General features: G+C 43.7%; 1 long non-coding RNA gene across 2 annotated transcripts in view; it reads right to left on the minus strand.

Moving 5' to 3' along the window:
* LOC147464945 (uncharacterized) overlaps window positions 1-21,358 on the minus strand; it is a 92,927-nt gene that overhangs the window by 1,514 nt on the left and 70,055 nt on the right. Inside the window, exon 3 of one of the 2 annotated variants that reach the window (XR_015188752.1) lies at window positions 1,912-2,284. The exons of the other annotated variant lie outside the window; for it this stretch is intronic. This is a non-coding gene — a long non-coding RNA (uncharacterized LOC147464945). Of the gene's footprint in view, window positions 1-1,911; window positions 2,285-21,358 lie in introns of those variants that run through there. 2 annotated transcript variants of the gene reach the window in all.

The following is a 21,358-nucleotide window of genomic DNA, read 5'->3' on the forward strand; positions in this document are numbered from 1 at the left end:
GGTCGCCAAGAAAGTGAAAGGTCAAGAAACTCCTTGTACACCGACGCTTATCAACATGACTCTCGAAGAGGAACAAAGAAGGCGGATGCGAGCACTACATGTGAGAGTGACCGGTCTCAAGGACATAAAAAATGTGGAGAAAGAGGTCACAAGCCTTACATCCATGATGGGGATGGAGAAGCCTTTGCACACAAAGGCATGGAGGGTAGGTAAGAAAAGAGATGGCACGGGAGAGTCTTCAAAGGGGACAGCTCTCATATTACGCTTCCCCTCGTTGGAAGAGAAGAAGGAATTCTTGAGGAAGAGGCCTACTCTCAAAAAGACAGGTATTTTCCTCGGTGATGACCTGACTCTCTCACAGCTCACACATATGAGAGAGGTAATGCCAGAGATTACAACGGCAAGTTAGAAGGGAAAGATGGCCTTCTACAGAGATGGATGGGTGGTGATTTTAGAGCGGCGCACTGCATGACGGTGCGAGATCTATGGGACCACACTGAAGATGGCTACCTGGAATTGTAATGGGTCTATGAGGTTGGACATGGGTGCATTTGAGGATAGTTTCAAAGACGGGGATATTGTATTCTTCTCAGGGACACATCAGGCCCCTGGACAGGTGATGCCACATGTGATGGGATACAAATGGGAGACAGCTCACAGGACAAATGCGAGATATGAGCATGGGAGTAGAGGTTCAAAAGAGGAGTAGCAGTGCTATTCAGAGAGGAACTACAACCATTACTGCATATTGTACGAAGAGATGATCATGCTAGATATATGTGGGTAAGACTGAGAGCTGACACACGTCGATTCCTATATATTGCCATATGTTACTTTCCTCCCAGTACATCAATGTATGCTGCAGCTAGAGGGCAGTCGTCTTTCTCTATACTAGATGCTGACATATGGGAGTTTTCTAGGGATGGTGATATCATTCTCCTAGGGGACTTCAATGCCCGAACGGGCAACTCGCAGACAGTCTTCTACCACACTTCAAATGAGATGCTTACAAAGTTGGATGTGGGTGAGTTGGGACTTGACAGATGCTCAAATGACAGAGAGAGACGGAGTATGGGAGATACCTCATGGAAATGACTACACATGGATTAGCCATACTTAATGGCTTACAGCGATTTCCTGGAGCAGCCGGTTTCACATGCTTTCCACATAGACATGGGGCCAGTACAGTGGATTATGTTATGACACAACCGAGCTTTGTCCCCTGCATTCAGGATTTCACAGTGGGAGCCAGGCTAGTGGGCATAGCAGTAGATCATGCTCTCTTGACACTGTCCGTTAAATTTCAGTATAGTACAACCCAGACATCAGGAGGCAGGTCACACACCCGCTATACATTTACACCGGAGACTAATTTCGTTTATACAGAGGAGATCTGGAACCGTCTATTGGAAGGCACAGCTGGCACAAATGGTACAAGCCTCTCAGTGGAGGAGTGCACCACTCTACTAACTGAGACACTGCATGGGGCTGCATCAGTGGCTACCCACACACTCAGCCGGGCAAGAGACGACATTCTAGGAGCATGCCCCAGAATAGTTGGTATGATGAGGAGTGCAGAGAGATGAGAGCCCAGCTTCAGAGGTGTGCGCTCCTTGCCGCACTGTCGAAGCAAGGGACTTGCCAATACACCGTATGCGAGCCACAAACGGCTCCAAGCACACAACAAGCCTAAACTAGCAAGCTCAAGAAAACAAAGGGTGTGTCACTCACCGCTCTACGCTCGCCTTCGTGGTGGATTCCTCGCCACGATGAAGAAGAAGCTGCAGTCGTGCCGCGCTCAACCGCTTCGCCGCCGTCGTGCCTTCGTAATGCTCGATCGCACACACACTCTCCCTCTCTCTCTCTCTCTCACACACACACACAAGGAGGTGAAGAAGAAGAAGATGGAGATGGAGCAAGAGCACTCTTCAATTGCACAAATGAGAGAATGAGTAAAAATTAGGTTTAGTTGGCTTTTATAGGAGCTCACCCCATTCACACTTGGGCGCCCATGTTTAGCCAACTAATCCCTTGAATGTCCAAGTTAAAGTGCGCCTCTCATCGACGATCACTCTACCTTTCCCTATTGGTCCGACAAGCCCGGTACCTGACTCTACCAAATACATAATACACGTCCATCGTAGGTGATGGGTGTCCGTGAGCCGTGAGGGTTAACATGCCCCCCTTCCTGATGTAGATTCCGTCCTCGGAAGCTATTGAGTTGAAGCTGGTTCGTCGAGGTGGAAGAGCATTTGAGATGAATGTCCTTAGCCTTCTTCAGTCACTGCAAAATCAAACAACATTGGCACAGTAATTGCATTCTCTTAAAAAGCATATGCAGTTTTAGGTAGATACATTGATTGGTAAAAGAATTTCAAACAATTTGATAGCAATGAACATTAAATTGCAATGTAATCAAATGCATAAACAGATGTAAAGGTAGAAAATTAAACAAGTCTGGGGTCACTAATTTGACGGTCGAAAGGCACTAGAGATCGAATATTAATACCATGGGTAAGCTTCTTAATTTTCAGTGGTCAATTAAGTTGTTTAATCGCGAGAGCCAAGTATTCATGTTCAAGGGCTGACTAGAGGCTATATCTAGAAAACCTTGTAGTTAAGCTACTATAAAAGGAATTTCTCATGAAATCATCGCCTGACTGATTACTTTTTCTTTGACCCCCCAAGGTCTTTTCACATTGATTCAATTATGATGTGTGTGCTTATTTTGTATGCCTTGGGTTTTTTGCTTTTCAAGGAAAAGCGCCCACACTGGGAACCTCTAGGGCTCTAGTACCATAGGCGATACATGTGAGTGAAGTACCAAATCAAGCAGAGATTTCTCTTCCAGCTTAAAATTTTACATTGTGGCACTTTGATTTTTTGCTTGTTCATTTTCATCATTTTAATTTTGTAACTTTGGGGGGTCATATAACATTGTTACACTCCCCGGGCTCATCACATTAGTAAACTCCCTTTATAATACTTAAGCTAAAGGTCACTAGGATTAAGCCCACTAGAAAGCCCTAGTACATTTCATACAATGCTGCCTAAATCGGATTAAGAACCTAAGTAACCATTGTTTATTAGGAAGGCATTCCCCATGGTATTAAGAGAAGATTTCTAACACCTAACTTGGTCAAACTAGCTTAGTCGGACTGCTTGATTTTTAAACCTAGACAAGTGACTATGACAAAAGATTACATTGAATTAAATGTTTGATACTAAGCCAATGCGCTGAATATTATGCTACCAATCACAATCAAAGCAGACAAACATGGATGCAAAAAAGATAAGGGCAATGCTAATGGACAAGAAACACCTGTTTGTGTTGATGGTCGCGCTTGATCTGAAGGTTCCATGAAGGTCCAAATCCTATCAATAGCAACACGCTCCTGTACACACTAGGAAACAAAAACAATACCTCTAGGAGGCACATCAGTGGGAAAAGAGAACTTTGCTAATCACTCAACTCTAAAACAGAAACACTCCTATCGTACTAATCTGACCTACCCTCCATCACTCAAGTGATGAGGATCAAAGGTGTTTTATGGCATAGGTTTCTGTTTCACTGTACCAAATGTGACATGTGTAGGTCTGAGTCAATGTTTTGACTTTTAATGTGCATACTCGTTTGCTAATTGCTCTTGCTCTTTATTTTTTTGTTTTTTGTGAGTATAAAGCTTTATATGTACATTTCCTAAGATTGGTGATTGAGAGGTCAGGGAAAAAGGTTGAGAGGGAAACAAATGAATGATGACTGTCAGCAAACACTCCCCCCTTCCTTGGGTAGATCATACCGTTTGAAATGAGCTTGTCACCCTTTGAAACCAATTGTTCCAGTTGGTAATAGGTGAGGATCTTTGCCAGTAGTTTTCTATTACCCTAGGTGCCTCGTCAAGTTGCAAGGGTAGTAAGGTACTCTCCCAGGGTTGAACTTGAAGTGGTTCATCAGGTGATTCTTGAACACTGAGAGGTGTGGATTCTTTTGTAGCTTCATGGAGGTCCACTACTATAGATGGAGGCTGTGTAGAAGCTTTTACCTCTATGGATGTATTACATGAGGAGCTAGAAGCTTCATGGGACTCTCCCCTTCCTGAGCTAGGTGGAACAAATCGTTCTTTCTTTGGTACCCAAACTAGCTCGGGAGCAGGTGTGTAGCATTCTGTGATTTTTTTCTTTCCACGATCATTGATTCGTTTTGGAGCTACGGGATTGGGCTCACTTGGGTCAGGTGATAGGTAAGAGCACAATCTACATTTTGGCACCCAGATTTGATCATTTCCTTGATAGTAGCCTTGGGCTTCCAATAGTCGTTTAGGGATCCATCGCAACATTTTCTTACTTTTCTTGGAGCGAGTGGTACGTTTCTTACAAGGCTTCTGTTTTTTTGCACTAGCTATGGTCACTAAAGAAGCTTTAGGGACCCACTTGTATGTTTTCTCTGTTATATTAGGATGAGTCTTGTCGGAAGCGATATGCATTGCTTGTAGCATATTTAAGGGTACATGCATTTCATCCCCCTCAGGTGTTACCCAGGTCGTCCCCCTACTTCCCCAAGTGTCTATGGTTGATGCTAGGTGGACCCAATCCACATTGTCTGATTCCGTCATACCCGGTAACACATCCATGTAAGGAGAATCTTGGCCAATGTCTGTATCCTTCTTACAAGTGTAACAATATTGTAGTGGGGCCGAGTGAACTGTGGTGTCAGAGCGATGATCAATAATGGTTTTACTCCCTAAGGGGTGTACCTTACCAGTCACCAAATCCACTCTAAGGACAGAGTCTTGGAATTGCAAATAGACATGATTTTTAGACCAATCGTGAACCATTTGTGCTTCCCTCATGAATGGTCGTCCTAAAATCATTTCATATGACATAAGGTGTTTAGAGAAATCCATTACAATGAACGTATGTCGTACCTTGTGTCCTAGAACTTTGATCTTAAGATCCTTGAGCATCCCCATAGGTTTGGCTATGGTACCATTTGCCATCTTTACCACAATGTTAGTAACACTGAGGCGGGGTTTTCCCATGGATTCCCAACAATCTTTTGTAACGATGCTAACTCCCGCACCACCATCAAGAATTCCCTTTATAGTTAATCCCTTGGTAGTGATGGGTAGGGTCGCATTAGACTCGTCGCCTTCAAAATACTGCCCTAATTCGTTAATGGGTACCTCGATCACAGACTCGTGTCCATCTAAGTCAAGTGATTGCACATGATTTTCCTCATCAATCATAATCGAGTCAGGCCTATTTGGTTGCGCAAACTGCGGTAATCCCGTTCGTAGCTCTCCGTTAAGGAATGCTCGAAGTGCAAGGAATAACTCAGGATCTCCATACAGCTTTGCTATGATCGTGGTTCGGACCTCAGAAGACATGAAGTCCACTAGTTTGGCAACATTCATTGGCGTTTTGCAGGGTGTAGGTCCTTGACTAGGAACTGGTGAGGATGGAATCTCATATTCCTCAATGGGATCAGGTATTCCTTCGTTAAACATCCTTTCCAACAAGAAGGGTGTATGCTCACTTTCTGATGTCCCGTCCTCACTCCCTTCTTGGATGATACTAGATATGGCTAACGGTCTATGGTTCATGTGGGGTGGATGAACTTGCGTGGGAAACACTGTGTCATGAATTTTGACCTGCATGGGTTCTGGTTCTAGTTTCCTTTGAGTCTCCTCCACTAAACCTCTTAGATGTTTCACCTGCTCAATCTCATCTACTGGGTTTGGGTACGTCCCAATCTTCTTTTTACGATTTTTCCCTTTTTGCCCCTGCGATTTATCTTGGGGGTCGTGGATTGGATTTGGAAACACTTGTGGTGTTTTCAGAGGCTCTTTATGGTTTTCTCTTATTCGGTTTTCATTTGGTTCCATGTTACGGTTTTCTTTGTCGGTCTTTCCCTTTGTGGTATTGGTTCTAGTCTCCATTGTCTCGACTGAATCTGAATCATCCTCGAGGTCATTCATATACACGGGGTCATCTCCTGTTCCTATGTTTGTTTTGGAACTTGGCTTTGAATTTTCCGTATTCTGCGACTTCTTCCTTCGTGTCTTCTTTTTCTTTGCTTGGATAACTGACGCGGTATCTCTCTCTTCGAGGATATGTCCTGGCCCTTGAAGCATGGACCGTGTAATCGCATAAGCAGGTGCGACGGGTGGTATTGGCGATGTCACACTAGCAATTTCGACCAAATTCAGGGGTGTGATTTTAGGCGCATTTGGGTTATAGGGGCATTGGGCAATCAAGTGATCTATGCCACAACGATTACATGTGAGTATTGGCATTGCAGACGTGCTCCCTTGATTCACTTGCATCTGTGCAGCATTCTTTTGCAGCCTAATAGGGCACTCCGCTGCTCGATGTGGTCCACCACACTCGTAGCATTGAAGAGGTGGCCTCCTAGCCTGGGTGTTGATATTTTGACCTCTGGATGCGAGAGCAGCAGCTTGATAAACCGGCTTGACTTGTCCCCAACAATCTTCCATGTAGTATATAGGACATTCTTCCAATGTATCAAGTCCGTAGGCAATACTAGTGTCTATTTCCTCCTCACAGCCATCTGCATAAGCATTTGATGGCTCGCAACCCACTTGGTTCATAGGGGCGACTCTTGGATGCGGGGGCTGCGGTCCCAGCACAGGAGGTGGTAACGGTGTAGCTTGTACAACATTTTGAGATCTAGGGACCATGTGTTGCGGTAGTTACTCAACAGGTGGAGCAGGCATCAATACAGGAGCTCGAGGCGCATCCGTCCAGGCTACAGGTGGTCTATTTGCCATCATACGTTTGATCATTAAACAATCCTTAGCTTGGTGACCATACCTACCACATGCGTTGCAAGTTCCATTAAATTTTACTCTAAACGTAGGGCACTCACTAGTGCTATGTGGGCCTAAGCAAATGGAACACCATTGTTGCTCCCTTCTTGGATACATGTGACTATTTTGAGGGGGTCGATTATCCTTAAGAGACTCTTGGATTGCCTTGGTGAGGTCTGTCAAGAATGTCTCAAATACCTTTGGCTCATTGGCAATGGGCTTTGCAGTCATGGGTTCATACTCAATGGCTTGTGATCTAGTGGATCTCGTGTCAGTAGACACCCTCATGCCTGCTATCATCAAGTTGTCCTCTAATTGGATTGCATTGGCAGTGACATCTTCCCAGGTTGTGATACCTCTAATCACTAGTCCATTATAGATTCCTTCATTCCTCAACCTCGAATGAATCGATCAAGCAGTTGGTTATTGTTGAAGCGCTCATTTACAGGGCAACGAGAGTTTAAGTGCTTTAGACGACTAATGAAATCCCTTACTGACTCTCCTTCCTTACGTTCGGCCTTCTGTAGCTGAGATGCTACACCCCAAAGCACACCTTCTCGTATGTACTCCTTTAGAAACAACCTTCGAAGGGTAGGGTAGATTGTTTTCTCGTCCACCCTTAGGGTCCTATACCAATCTCCAGCCTTCCCACTTAATGTCAAGCTTAAGGCATTGCACTTATGTAGTTCATTGCGTTCCCCTAAGGAATCACATACTTGTTCAAACACTTCAATGTGTTTCCTAGCATCTTCGTCCCCATTGAATTTTTGCGTGAGTTTGGCAATTTGTACTGCCTTACTTCTAGGCTCTCTATCAGATGCATGGCGCATATTTTCCGCGATAGATCGACCTATGGTTTGAGCAAACGCTGCCAAGTCACCTATGTGAGGAGGTAGGGCCGGTGGAGGTACTCTTGGAATCATATGTGGGAGAGGAACGGGTACCGGTCTTGGCATATGTGTGGATGATGCAGGATATGGAACATAACCGGGCATAGGTCCACTCGGATAAGAGCTAGGGAGCGGCACTCGAGGAGCATAAGCAAGTGGTACAATTGGAGGTGTGGGGGCCATGTGTGCATAAGGGGCTAAAGGCACATATGGTCGAGGTCCCATATTAGGTACTACAACACTAGGTAGTGGCACTGCGCTAACCGTATATGTCATCGGTACATTCTCTGTCAGGCTTATCCCTGGAGTGAGCACTGTGTTTTCCTTGATAGAGGGTTGAGCCAAGTTAGGGAAGCTAAAGTTTTCGCTCGGAGGCTCAGATTGCATAGAGACCCCAGGTGAAATGACGTAAGATGGGTCCATGGGGCTCATTAGAGGAGTCTCCATTTGAGATAGAGTAGGCTGTTGAGCCTTGCTCGTATCCAGAAATCTCATGGGGCCAGTTGAGAGTATATTTACCCCTCGGTTTTGCCTTTCTGATTGAATAATGCCATGGATAACATTACAGATCATTTTCTGTTGATCTTCGATGCTCGTGGCACTAGAGGTGGATTGTACAATCTCTATCCATCCTACATGGTAGGCGTGGCCAGAGTGTAGATCCGTCAACACCTCAGTGTGGAGGTCGTATGTCCAATGATCATTAATGAACAATCCTTCTAGAGTCGACGTGTTAACGGTTTCTTGTGAGGTAGAAGCAATGTTGCTCCCCGTGGTTTTACTTGTCACCAACGGTACTCTAGAGGGAACTTCTGAAGGAGGCAGCTCAACAGGGCCTTCTTGGTAAGAAGTTGGTAGGATATCCACATGGACACTCTTTGGGGGTGTGGGGTCCACGTGCGATGTGAAAGGATAGTCCACTTCCCCACCCCCTTCGTGTGCTTCATTTACATCAGGTTCCGAGCGAGTAGCTCTACCTAATGTTTCCATGAAACGGCTAAACATACTAGTACTAGGCTGTGGAGCTTCGGGAGGTGCATGGCCTTCTCTCTCAGTGTTTTGGGTAGGGTATGCTTCCATGATTTCTGAGTCGGAGGAGGAATCACTAGCGGCTATTTTAGGGTCTTGGGTGGTGCTACCTTGTGTCCTCGCTGAGGGTCTAGAGCTTATCGTGGATGGGTAATGGATGTCCGTATGAACAGAGGCACCCTCAATATGCTCGTGTTCTAGCACCCGCCCAGAGCGTAAGTGCATGTGCTTTTGATACCCTAAGGTGTCAAAAAGCTGCTCTAGGAGGCCTTGTGACTAGTTTTTAACGTGTTTTTTGTTTGTTTTTTTGCTAGATTTTTTAGAGCGTGTCGTGGAATGGGCCGTGTGATAGCTCGAAACGAGCGTATCGGTCAGAGGGTCGTGCCGTGCTTTACAGCCCTCCGTTTGGTCACTCTATGCCCTCGGAATCCCTAAAACTGTCAATTTCCAGTAGGGAACTAGGCCCAAACTAGAAAGTCTAAGGGTGCAAGTGGGAAGAGAAAGGAGGAGAGTGGAGGACTTGTCCCACATGCTCTCATTCTCTCTTGAGGGAGTAGGGTATATATATAAAAGTGAGTTTAGTATATATCATAAGACTGAGGACTGAGGCCTGGGCCTGGGCCTGGGCCTGGGCCTGGGCTTGGGAAAATGATCCCGATCTATCTTTTATACAAACCAACTCGTCCGTTTTAAGAGTCACGTTTTTTATTTTCGAAAAAATTCGCCGCCCGCTCACTCGCGTTTTATTAATTTCCGAATTTTTTTTTCCGATTTTTTTTTTTTTTTTTTACTCAGAAAATACAGAAATTGCAGAAAATACAGAAATTAAAAAACGCAGAAATGCAGAAATTGCAGAAAATACAGAAATTGAAAAAACGCAGACAATAGCAGAAATTGAAACTTGACAGCAATTGCAGAAAACGCAAAAAACAGAAATCTCCACACACTCCTTCCCTGCCTTTCCTATGATAGAAATTGCACCACAAGGAAGCGTAAAGTGCTAACCGAGCTTAGTGTAGAGCATATCCCCGGCAGCGGCGCCAAAAATGTGCGCTCCTTGCCGCACTGTCGAAGCAAGGGACTTGCCAATACACCGTATGCGAGCCACAAACGGCTCCAAGCACACAACAAGCCTAAACTAGCAAGCTCAAGAAAACAAAGGGTGTGTCACTCACCGCTCTACGCTCGCCTTCGTGGTGGATTCCTCGCCGCGATGAAGAAGAAGCTGCAGTCGTGCCGCGCTCAACCGCTTCGCCGCCGTCGTGCCTTCGTAATGCTCGATCGCACACACACTCTCCCTCTCTCTCTCTCTCTCTCTCACACACACACAAGGAGGTGAAGAAGAAGAAGATGGAGATGGAGCAAGAGCACTCTTCGATTGCACAAATGAGAGAATGAGTAAAAATTAGGTTTAGTTGGCTTTTATAGGAGCTCACCCCATTCACACTTGGGCGCCCATGTTTAGCCAACTAATCCCTTGAATGTCCAAGTTAAAGTGCGCCTCTCATCGACGATCACTCTACCTTTCCCTATTGGTCCGACAAGCCCGGTACCTGACTCTACCAAATACATAATACGCGTCCATCGTAGGTGATGGGTGTCCGTGAGCCGTGAGGGTTAACAAGAGGGATCTTCTTTTAGGAGACATCACTTACAAACAGTCTCCGATTGCTTTCCGACGCCTTGTGCGACGGAAGAAGCGAGCTTACCTAGCTCAAATGGAGCGAGACTTATATCAAATGTTTTTGAGTAGAGACTCAGGAGAGGCATGGCGACTCTTCCATGAGCACTTCCTTCCCCCAGTGATTACTTCACCTGATGTGTGGGGCCAATATGCGACATCATTATATACGGTTCCTGGACAGGAACCCCTTCCAGACCCTACCAAGCCTTGCCCAGCTACGAGCACTTCCTTCACATCTTGAGATGGTACAAAGGGCCATTGACAGGATGAGGACCAAGAAGTCATATGATCATGACGGTCTTCCAGACCCTACCAAGCCTTGCCCAGCTACGAGCACTTCCTTCACATCTGAGATGGTACAAAGGGCCATTGACAGGATGAGGACCGGGAAGTCATATGATCATGACAGTCTAGTAGGGGAGCACTTTATACATGCCAGGGATATGCTGATGGAGGTTCTTACAGTGTTGTTCAATCGTGCCATGTGTGAGGGATTACGTGAGACTTGGAGGTTGTCTAATATTATGCCCATCTTCAAGGCTGGTGACCCTACAGATTCTGGGAAGTACCGCACTATTATGGTTGGACACACATTGGCACGGCTGTATGCATCTATTCTGGAGCAACACTTGAGTAATTGGGCAGAGAACGAGGGTGTACGAGCAAAGGGTCAGGCCAGCTTCAGGAGGGGTTTCTCCACTCTTAATCATATTCTAACACTGAGGGCCTTTATTGAGGAGGGCAGAGCACATGGGAGACGGATCTATTGTAGCTTTGTGGATTTTCGCAAAGCATTTGACATGGTACCAAGAGCTCGATTGATGCGCAGACTACAGGAGATGGGGGTGCCCATAGAGGTGATTTGGGGGATTATATCTTTGTACAGATCAGTGATGGGACATGTACGCACTCCGGAAGGGGTACCTGATTTAGTTCACTCTACTATTGGAGTGAAACAGGGCTGCCCATTGTCTCCTACTCTATTTGGTATGTATGTTGATGAGGTGTCTGATTACATGGACAGAGAGGGTGATAGGGGTGCCCAGTCAGCAGGAACGTGGATCCCATTGTTGCTATATGCTGATGATATTGTGCTGATATCTCACTCACCAGAAGGTATGCAACGACATTTGGATGCACTACGCACTTTTGCAGAGGATAGTGGATTGTGTGTAAACCTAGGTAAAACCAAGGTTATGGTGTTTAACACCACACCGCAATGGGTCAGGAGATCAGTACCTACTTTCAAATATGGTCAGGAGATTGTGGAGTATACAGATGCATACACTTACCTGGGGGTAGTCTTTACTGGGCCGAGATTTTCTTTGAGAAGAGCAGCAGAGACTAGACTAACTAGAGCTGGTGCGGCTCTAGGAGGAATGGAGAGGATGTGTTCGTAGGTTCAGTTCCAGGAACCTAGGACAAAGTTATGGATCTTTGATACTTTGGTTGCCTCTACTATGTTATATGGGGTGCAGGTTTGGGGACCTTCTGTAGGCCAGGATGGTTGGAGGCGTATGGAGAAGCCCTTGGTATCTATGATCTCTCGACTGATTAGAGCCAAGGCTTCCGCACCGCATGATATCATTCGAGCGGAATTAGTTGCCCCCCATGGAGATTGAGGCGCTTACCAGATCAGTCTCCTTTGTACACAGTCTGTGGGATACTACCAGAGATAGATATGCCAAGGTGGCTCTAGAGTCCTCCAGACAATTAGCTCTTAATGGGGATACATCATGCTGGTATGCACGGATGGCATCATCGTTTCAGACACATGGTTTACCATGGACAGGTTGCCTCCTTTTCAATCTCTATATGCACCCTTGAGGTCTCTGACGTGGGTAGAGATTAATAGACTCATTCGTCAGGATCTTATCCAGCTAGACATGAGGAGGACATGGATAGAGCCGATACAAGAGTTGGGCACAAAGATGGCTTTCTATAGAGAGCATCTTCTCCACCTCACGGGGGATGGGTTTGTGATTCGACCTAGCTATATGGACACGCATCTTTCTCATGGTTTGCATTGTGCCATTGGCCAGATACGCACGTCCTCACATCAGCTCGAGATTGAGACTGGCAAATTCAGAGAGACACCAGCAGATAGCAGGATATGCCGCTTATGCCATCTAGAGCCAGAGACAGAGGTACATTACATATGTCATTGCACAGTGTACTATGAGATACGAAGCCGTTTTCATTGTCTATTCAAAGAAGGTTTTGGGCCTCTATCTAGGGTGATGAGTTATGAGGATCAAAGATGTCTTGGGCTATATCTACTTGAGTTACACAGAAATATGAAAACTTTACTGAGGAGAGCTGAAGAGAGACAACCCCAGAGACAGATCACAGATTTCTTTACACTAGATATTGTACACCCAAAAGAGCAGACAGACGAGCAGCCAACAGTGGAGAGGTCTGTCTGCACTACTGGCATTCTCATAGACCGAGCATTGGAGCTAGAGAGATCTAGACAACCCCGATAGAGAAGAGGAGCTACACAGTTTCGAAGGAGGCTACAACAAAGGATTCGAGCCAAACTTTTTCGTCGTCCAGAGTGCAGATGAAGATGAATCTCTATGAAGATGGATCTCTACTTCCCTCCCATATTGTCTACACATTGTACCACTTAGTTCACACATTTCATGCCTTTCAGCTTTCACACCTATCAGCTTAGTTTAGGATCCCGTGGTATTTATATTTTGTTATCCTAGATTAATTTATTGTAACTTTCTGGTCTCATAGGTCACTTCGGTCTTTTGAAGATGTTAATATAACATTTCATTTCTCTCTCTCTCTCTCTCTCCGTCTACACGAGGCAAGGCAACAATCCCTCAAGGCGTCGGTTTGCTACCTATGTACGTGCCCCGTAGGACGCTTCTCTTTGTCCCGGTCTGCGCAAGCAGGGGCAGAACGCGGCGGCAAGGTATTGTTGCAACCCCATACGGCACCTCTGTCTCCATCTACACAAGGCAAAGGTAGGACGAGAAGGGGGGGTAGGTGACCTAATGGCACTACAAGAGCAAGAAGCAGTCGTAGCTGCTCCATATAACGGGAACTCTACAGGGGAGGGGTGTCAGGTCGACAGCATGAGAGGATGAGAAGGCTTAGCTACGAGTAGATAAAGGTCGCCAGTTGTGGGGGCCCTCTAGTATAGAGGGGAGCGGAACGTTGCAGGAGACAGAGGAGGGAAATAACTTCTTGTAGGTCTTTTGAGGTGCTGCGAGGGGAAGGGAAGCAAGAAATGGCAAAGCACGAGAGGTGCAGGAGGGTGAGCCAAGGTAGAGAGAAGGAATCTTGGGCAATAATAGATGATTTCATTTTTTCTGGGAGCCAAATAGAGCATGACACTTATACAAGCGTATTTTGTTAATATTCCAGATACCCTTAAACCATAGGGGGACCCGGCTCTTAGTAGATTAGACTTTGTAGCCAAAGCTTTACTGGTTTGCTTATTTCTCTACATTTTTAGCTTTTTCACCTTATCAAAAGTATTGGATATTTGGATCATATGACGACGATGTAAATCTACGTCTTTTGAGTCTAATGCAAATTTTAAGCTTTTTTGCCATGATGTTTCATATCGGACATTTGATTATGTAATACTATGGTCTCATATGTCTTTTGGCCCTTTTGTCAACGTAAATAAAGATGGTACGTCATTTGGCAAACGATAGAGAGTTGGAGACAATCTACCATCCACCAAGGGAGAAGTGACGGATGGCAGATTGTTCTATGCTCTCAAAAGTCTATTGGCCTTCTGCATATCAAACGGTGAAGTGGATGGATTGATATCATGCATAAGTGCAGCATTACCAACATGCTTAGTGTTTTGCTCTAACTCAAGGGTATGATCAAGCGGGCAAATCTTGTTGTGGCGCGGTCATGGTATACAAGTGTTGTATGAGGGAAGAGATACTCAAGCAACTTGTAGGAGGCACCCGATCCCAATGAGATAAAATTGACAAGAAATATTTCTTGTATTTTGTTGCAAAAAATAAATATTCCAATTTTAAAAAAAGCCATTGAAACATACAATCACTATATCCAGCATGTGAGACTCTGATACTTGCTTTTACCTAGTCGATTGCCGACAAAATCAACGGCAAGGAGGGACCAAAAACCGTCAACTTTGGCTTCAAGTTGGTGACTATTGATAAAGGCATGTGTGCATGCAATCACGTGCAAGCGAATGCATATGCACACTTTCTAACTTTGGGCAAGCACGATTCAATTATTTTATTTGCAAGAAAAGTTTGATATGTGAAAGAACTTTGCCTCAAATTGCCATTGAGCATCAATTGTTAGCTCGGTTCTTGTTGGTTATCAATGAAGTCACTTGATTAATGCAAGTTCATACAAGTTGGAAACTTTGAACAACCACAATCCTATTCCAATTTTCAAGAAATGTTGATATCTTTTGTCTTTGATCTACCAATGTGGACAAAACAGCCAAGTCTGAAATTTTTTGTTGTTTAGTGATTTCTAAAAAATGCCAACATAGGCTTTGTATTTCCTTTCAAATTAATAAAAATTTGGTCTTCCCTTCCTCAAAGATGGCTTGTGCTCGGGGCTCAACTTTCCTTTCCTTACTTAATCTTCACTCAATCCCAGAGGCCACAAATAAGCTTCTTTAAGGGGGATTAACCTTGCATATAAACAATTGAATTAAATGTTTTATATAGTTTTAAAAAGTCATTTTCTCTTTGTATGATGTTAAAGAGAGCTTCTGTAGCTTTGACGGGTACTCATGTGGCTTGGAGGGAGTCCCCTCACCTGTGTATTTTTGAATGCTCTTGGGCCATTGAGACACACAATAGTTAGCAAAGGTGGGGAGGAGATATCTCTATGTGGGAGAGAAAGCATTGACAAAGAGAATAGACAAGAGGACAACGAAAACACTATAATACTCTACTACAAGTATGACATACATTGCATACAATGTGGCATAATGTGAGCACTGAGGGTATGTCCCCCACTGAACATCGTGATTTCCAATGAATGTACATTTCATACAATGTGGCATAATACGATACTAAGGGTATGTCCCCCACTGAACATTGTGATCTCCAATGAATAATGTGCTTTGGGATGCTTGTACAAGAGATAACAATCCATTCCAATCCCCCCCATGAGGGGGTTGATGATAAGTGCCACATGTTTTGAAGTGGTTGTATTGGTAGATATTGTGGGTGTGGTTGGCATATGATAGAGGTGTGATTACTTCGTTAGCATAGCATCACCATTCAAATTCTTAGCCTCTCAAGCGTCCATGTGGCTAATGTTTTTCGGCTATTTTCATATACACACTCAACTCGCCTATTTTTAACGTTCAGAATATTTTTATTTGCGCATTCATCTTTTGCTTCCTCGCGTTGATGAAGATCGTGTGAGCATTGCTTGTAGCAACCGAGAGCCTGTGCTCATAAAAAATTATTGATGGGCAGAGATTAGGCTAGATGGGAAAATGTTAGAACTCTGAACAATATAGACACTTGTAGAGCAAATGGTGCAAATGTGCAGTGTCATGGCCAAATGCAATGCAGGAGGCCTCATCGCATTATGCATGGCCTTCGTGAGACCAGTCGCCCATGGTATATATACTCAGTGAAGGCGATAGGCGATGGTCCATCGATTCTACATGATGTCATGAGCGGTCTCTCTTGGACTCCCCATTTTAGAGCCATTCATGCAGAAGGCTTCCACTCTCTTGTACATGCACCCCACGGATTTCGGGCACATTGTGAGTGTTAATCATAGAGGACTTTCCCTTCTGCCATATGCTTAGGGGCACACTCATGCCTCCCTTCAACATGCCCAATGATGCACAATATCAAACTCTTGACTAGTACAAGCCCCTCTCAATTCTTAATACAATGATGTGCATCAAGAATAGTCCCCTCTTAAATGTGAATGAGTAGTAGATAATTGTACCTAGAGAACACCTGTCTCTATGAGAGAAGTAAAAAGGTTTACATGTCATCGTAAAGTTTGCGGTATGGCTTGAAAGAAAGCGTTGAGCCCTTGATTGTGAAAGTTCGTGGCTTAAATGATCACAACCATCACTTATTCAAAAGAGAAAAAAAAAAGGAAAAAAATAGTTCAGCCATGGAAGCTCCACTCATACACAATGCCAAGAACAACTCAAAACTCATGTGTGTATGATGATTTCATGTAGCCTCAACCCTAACTGCATACATACAGTGCTTGTTTGCCCTATAGGAAACCATAGTTTTTTCTCTCAATTCTTCGTCAAGTCAGTTTCATGGAATCTTTGGCGCTACCATAGACAAGTCCACACTTTTTTGAAGCGAGGAATTCTAAATTCCATGCGCACATGCTTGAAAACAAGGTCGAAGTTGGGGAAACTTCACTAGTGTACCATAGGAGAATCTTGTGCATTTTCTTTCAAAAAGGGAGAAAGTGTTGAATTATGAACTATACAAGCAACTCCCTAGCTTGGGTTATCATAGTACCATGACATACCTTACATTTTCACCCACTTAAAACACAAAATGGGTATGTCTAGGCCATTTTATTTTCTTCTTTTGACCATAAAAAGCCCATTCGAGTTGGGAAAACCCCTAAAACTATGAAAAAATTCCATTTTTTGATGCACGCTAATCCACTTAATGCACATTTTTGCTACACATGCCATGACTTTTTTGTATAGTGTTCTCTCACATTGAACTTTCTAGGTGAATGAGTGTGCAATCACGATGCACTTGACATATATATTTTATCAACCCAAAGTATCCATATTTTGAAGTGAGAGAACTCACAACGGTGCCACGTTGAGGACCTTGACTCCGTGGTAAGGTATACATATAGCTACAATCACGGACACCACTTTCACACATATGTTACTATGTACATTGTAGCATTTGCTCCCACAAGATGTATAAAAATCAAGGTGAACATTTTCATTTCATATGATCGTGCAACGGCACGAGATTCACCCCTTGTAAACCTGCACATCCTACAGTATGTGCCCTAGTAGTCTTTATGAAGCATCAAAACTCATGGTCAAACACCATGTCTTTACTTTCATCCTAACTTTGTGTAGACATGTTGTAGTCTTAGTGTGTATACGCGCTTCTCTGGTGTGAAAGGACACCTTATCTCTAAGGGTTTCATATAAGCTTTGTAGCTCTGAGATTGTATACACTATTATTCCAATACAGAGAGATAGACTACAGAGATCTCGTACGCAAGCTCTGTGTCTTCTACTTCTTCATCTTCTTCCTACTCTAAGTTGTTGTCTTCCTTTTGTTTCCTGTTTCATCATCTTCAACAATTGGTATCAGAGCAAGGTGATTTCCAGAGCCTCTACTTGCGTTTTCGCGTCCGCGCGCGCAATCGCAGTTTTCAGGCAGTTTTCGGAAAATTTGCTCGTGGGAGCATCCTCGACGTTTCGGGAGTATTTTGAGCAGGTGACTAGAGGTTTTACCCCCCTTTCGAAGCCATTCGAGCCCTCAGAATTTTGTTCTGAGCAGCGTAGCAGAAGTTACTTTTCGGAGGCGTTTAGATCAAGAGGGTGTGCTTTTTGACATATTTTCTTCAAGTAAACAGTTCTTTTAGGAAGCAGCTTGTCTTAGCTTTGTGCTGAGACTTTGTGTAGAGTTTTGCTTGCATTGGAGAGGAGATTTGTGAATCTCTTGGAGGTTCTTTTTCTCTCTTGTGTGCATCCACAGTATGGCTCAATCTACGGAGAAAGAGATTTTTGGTGCGTTTACATCCGAAGACAAATTGGATGGTACCAACTATTCTCTTTGGTCTTTTATGGCCAAAAATGTTTTGGTTGGTAAAGGATTGTGGGATTATGTATCTGGAGATGAAGTTCGTCCAGGTAGCATTGCACCTGCCACGCCTAGTCGTGGTGCAGCTGTTGGTGCAGGACCCTCACAAGTGACTCCAGAGCAAAAGAGATGGGATACTAAAGATGCACAAGCTATGACTGTGATTGCCTTAACCATAAAGAGGACAATCACACCACATATCAGATCTTGCAGAACTTCTGAGGATGCTTGGAACACTCTGCAAGCTATGTTTGGAGGAAGAAACGCTGCCAGAATAGAGTTTTTGAAGAAACAACTTGACAAAATACAGATGGACGAAGGTGACGATATCATCGAGCATCTTACAAAAATCAGGGATCTTAAAGTGCAATTGCTTAGCATTGATGAAGTGATTCCAGAGAAGGACTTGGTTTCCAAGACACTCGATTCACTACCACCATCTTATTTGACTTTTCAGACTTCTTTGACTCTGTCTTTGCGAGCTAATCCTGAGCCTCTTCATTTTGAAGAGTTAGTGGCTTTGCTATTGTAGAAGGATAAATCACGTAAGAACAAGTCTTTACAGGTGGATGGTATGGATCATGCTCTTGTTGTACATAACAAAAACAAGGGTAAAGAGAGTGCTCATTACTCCAAGTCTGGTGCAGGACAATCTTCAGAGAAGTCTAAAGGTGATTCCGACAAGTCCAAGAAGAAACATAAATGTCACTACTGCGAGAAACCTGGTCACTACATTAGTGAGTGTAAAAAGCGAATTGCTAAAGAAAAGAAGAAAGAGTCAAGTTTGGTTGTTTCAGCTTCTGGTGATTCTTCTACAGCTAAAGAAGAGTCTGCAAACTTTGTGCAGGATTCTTATGCTTTTGTAGTATGTTCAGATTTTTCTGCTTACAGTGTTGACGAGACACAAATGATTTGGTACTTTGATAGTGGTGCATCCAGGCATATTACTTCAAGGAAGGATTTGTTTTGTTCATTGGATGCAGCTCCAGCAGGAAAGAAGGTGACATGTGCAAATAATGCTTCTTATCCAATCAAAGGCGTTGGTAGATTTTGATTACCATTTCAGATGGTTCAGATTTATGCTTGCCAGATGTCTTATATGTTCCAGGGATCAAGAAGAATTTGTTGTCTGTATCCTCTCTTGCAAAAAATGGTCTTCGGGTCATTTTTTAGGATGACAGATGTGTTGTACGAGATCGAGAGAATGGTTATTCTCTTATCACTACAGGTACGCTCGAAAATGGACTATTTGTGCTAGATCGTTATGAAAAGCAGATTCAGGTATGTATTGCAGAAACAAAGACTCAGGCAATGCAGGATGCTGAGTTGTGGCATGTTGGTTATGGCAGTTTGATGACTTTACAACGTCATAATATGGTGCATGATTTGTCTTTATTGGAGATGCCACCAAGACATGTATGTGAAGGTTGCGTTCTTGGAAAGATGCACAGATTTGCATTTTCGCAAGATGGTTCAGTTAAAGGGACACAAAAGTTGCAGCTTGTACACAGTGATATATGTGGTCCTATGAGGACGCCATCCATAGGAAATAGCCTTTATTTTGTGACCTTCATTGATGACTTTTCCAGGTTTTGTTGGGTGTATCCACTCAAAGCAAAGTCAGATGTGTTTGCAGTTTTTCAACATTATGTCGCCATGGTTGAAAATGAAACAGGTTGCAAAGTACAGACTCTTCGTATCGATCGAGGAGGTGAATACATGTCAGGTGCATTTAAGGATTTTTTGGGAAAGAAAGGCATTAAACACCAATGCACTATGCCATACACACCACAACAGAATGGTGTTGCAGAAAGGAAGAACAGGTCTTTAATGGAGATGGCTAGATGTATGCTCAAGGCTAAGAGTTTGCCTCATAAGCTATGGATGGAGGCAGTTGCTTGTGCAGCACATGTTTTGAACAGGTGTCCTACTCGTGCCTTGAAGACCATTACTCCATATGAATCTTGCTATGACGGAAAACCTTCAGTCAGTTATCTTCATGTTTTTGGTTGTCTTGCTTATGCTCACATCCTTCAGCAATTACGTGGGAAGTTTGATGATAAGGCAATCAAATGTATATTTGTGGGGTACAGTAGTGGAAGTAAAGGTTATAGACTTTACAATCCTGCTACAAACAAGATTTTTGAAAGTCGTGATGTAATTTTTGCAGAAACTACTGCTCAACCTATGGTTGCTTTTGATGTACCTCATATGCAGACACATGATGTATTTGAAGGTTTGCTTCCTTCTTTTGTGGAGAATCAAGAATCACAACAGGTTGATAATCTTGATCAATCTTTTGATCAGCATGTGACACCTCATGATGTAGAGGAAATTATGCGTGAAGAGCAAGAAGTTCTCAGGGAAGAAAGAACCTTGCCTAAATGGGATCAGAAAACTTTGCAGGATAGCAAGTTGGATGCACCGTTGCCATGAAAAACACGTGCTGGTACTACTTTTGGCAGAGAGCAAGTAGATTTGGCTTGCTTTAGCACTCTTTGTGATGCAGATGAGCCTGATTCATTTGAACAAGCTTTAGAGTGTGTTCAGTGGAAAGATGCTATGCAACAAGAAATTGATTCTATTCATAAGAATCATACATGGGATCTAGTGGACTTGCCTATAGGTAAAAAGCCTATTGGTACAAAGTGGGTTTTTAAGGTAAAAAGAAAACAAGATGGTACTGTTGACAGGTACAAAGCAAGGCTTGTGGCAAAAGGCTATGCGCAACAGAAAGGCATAGATTATGATGAAACCTTTGCTCCTACTTCTCGTGCGTCCACAATTAGATCACTAGTTGCAATTGCTGCTCATCATGGTTGGAAAGTGCATCAGTTGGATATCAAAACTGCTTTTTTGAATGGTGATTTGCAGGAAGAAGTTTATGTAAGTCAACCAAGTGGTTTTATTGTAAAAGGTCAAGAGCAAAAGGTATGTAGATTGCGTAAAGCTTTGTATGGTCTCAAACAGGCTCCAAGAGCATGATATGAGAAGATACATACTTATTTGATTGGCCAGGGATTTCAGAATAGTCCAACAGAAAATACTTTGTATATCAAAAAGAGAGATGGAGTTCTCATTATGCTAACACTTTATGTGGATGATATGCTTCTTACAGGCAATACT

This window comes from Adiantum capillus-veneris, chromosome 1, assembly GCF_014529385.1.
Source record: "Adiantum capillus-veneris isolate H3 chromosome 1, ASM1452938v2, whole genome shotgun sequence".
NCBI classification, from domain to species: domain Eukaryota; kingdom Viridiplantae; phylum Streptophyta; class Polypodiopsida; order Polypodiales; family Pteridaceae; genus Adiantum; species Adiantum capillus-veneris.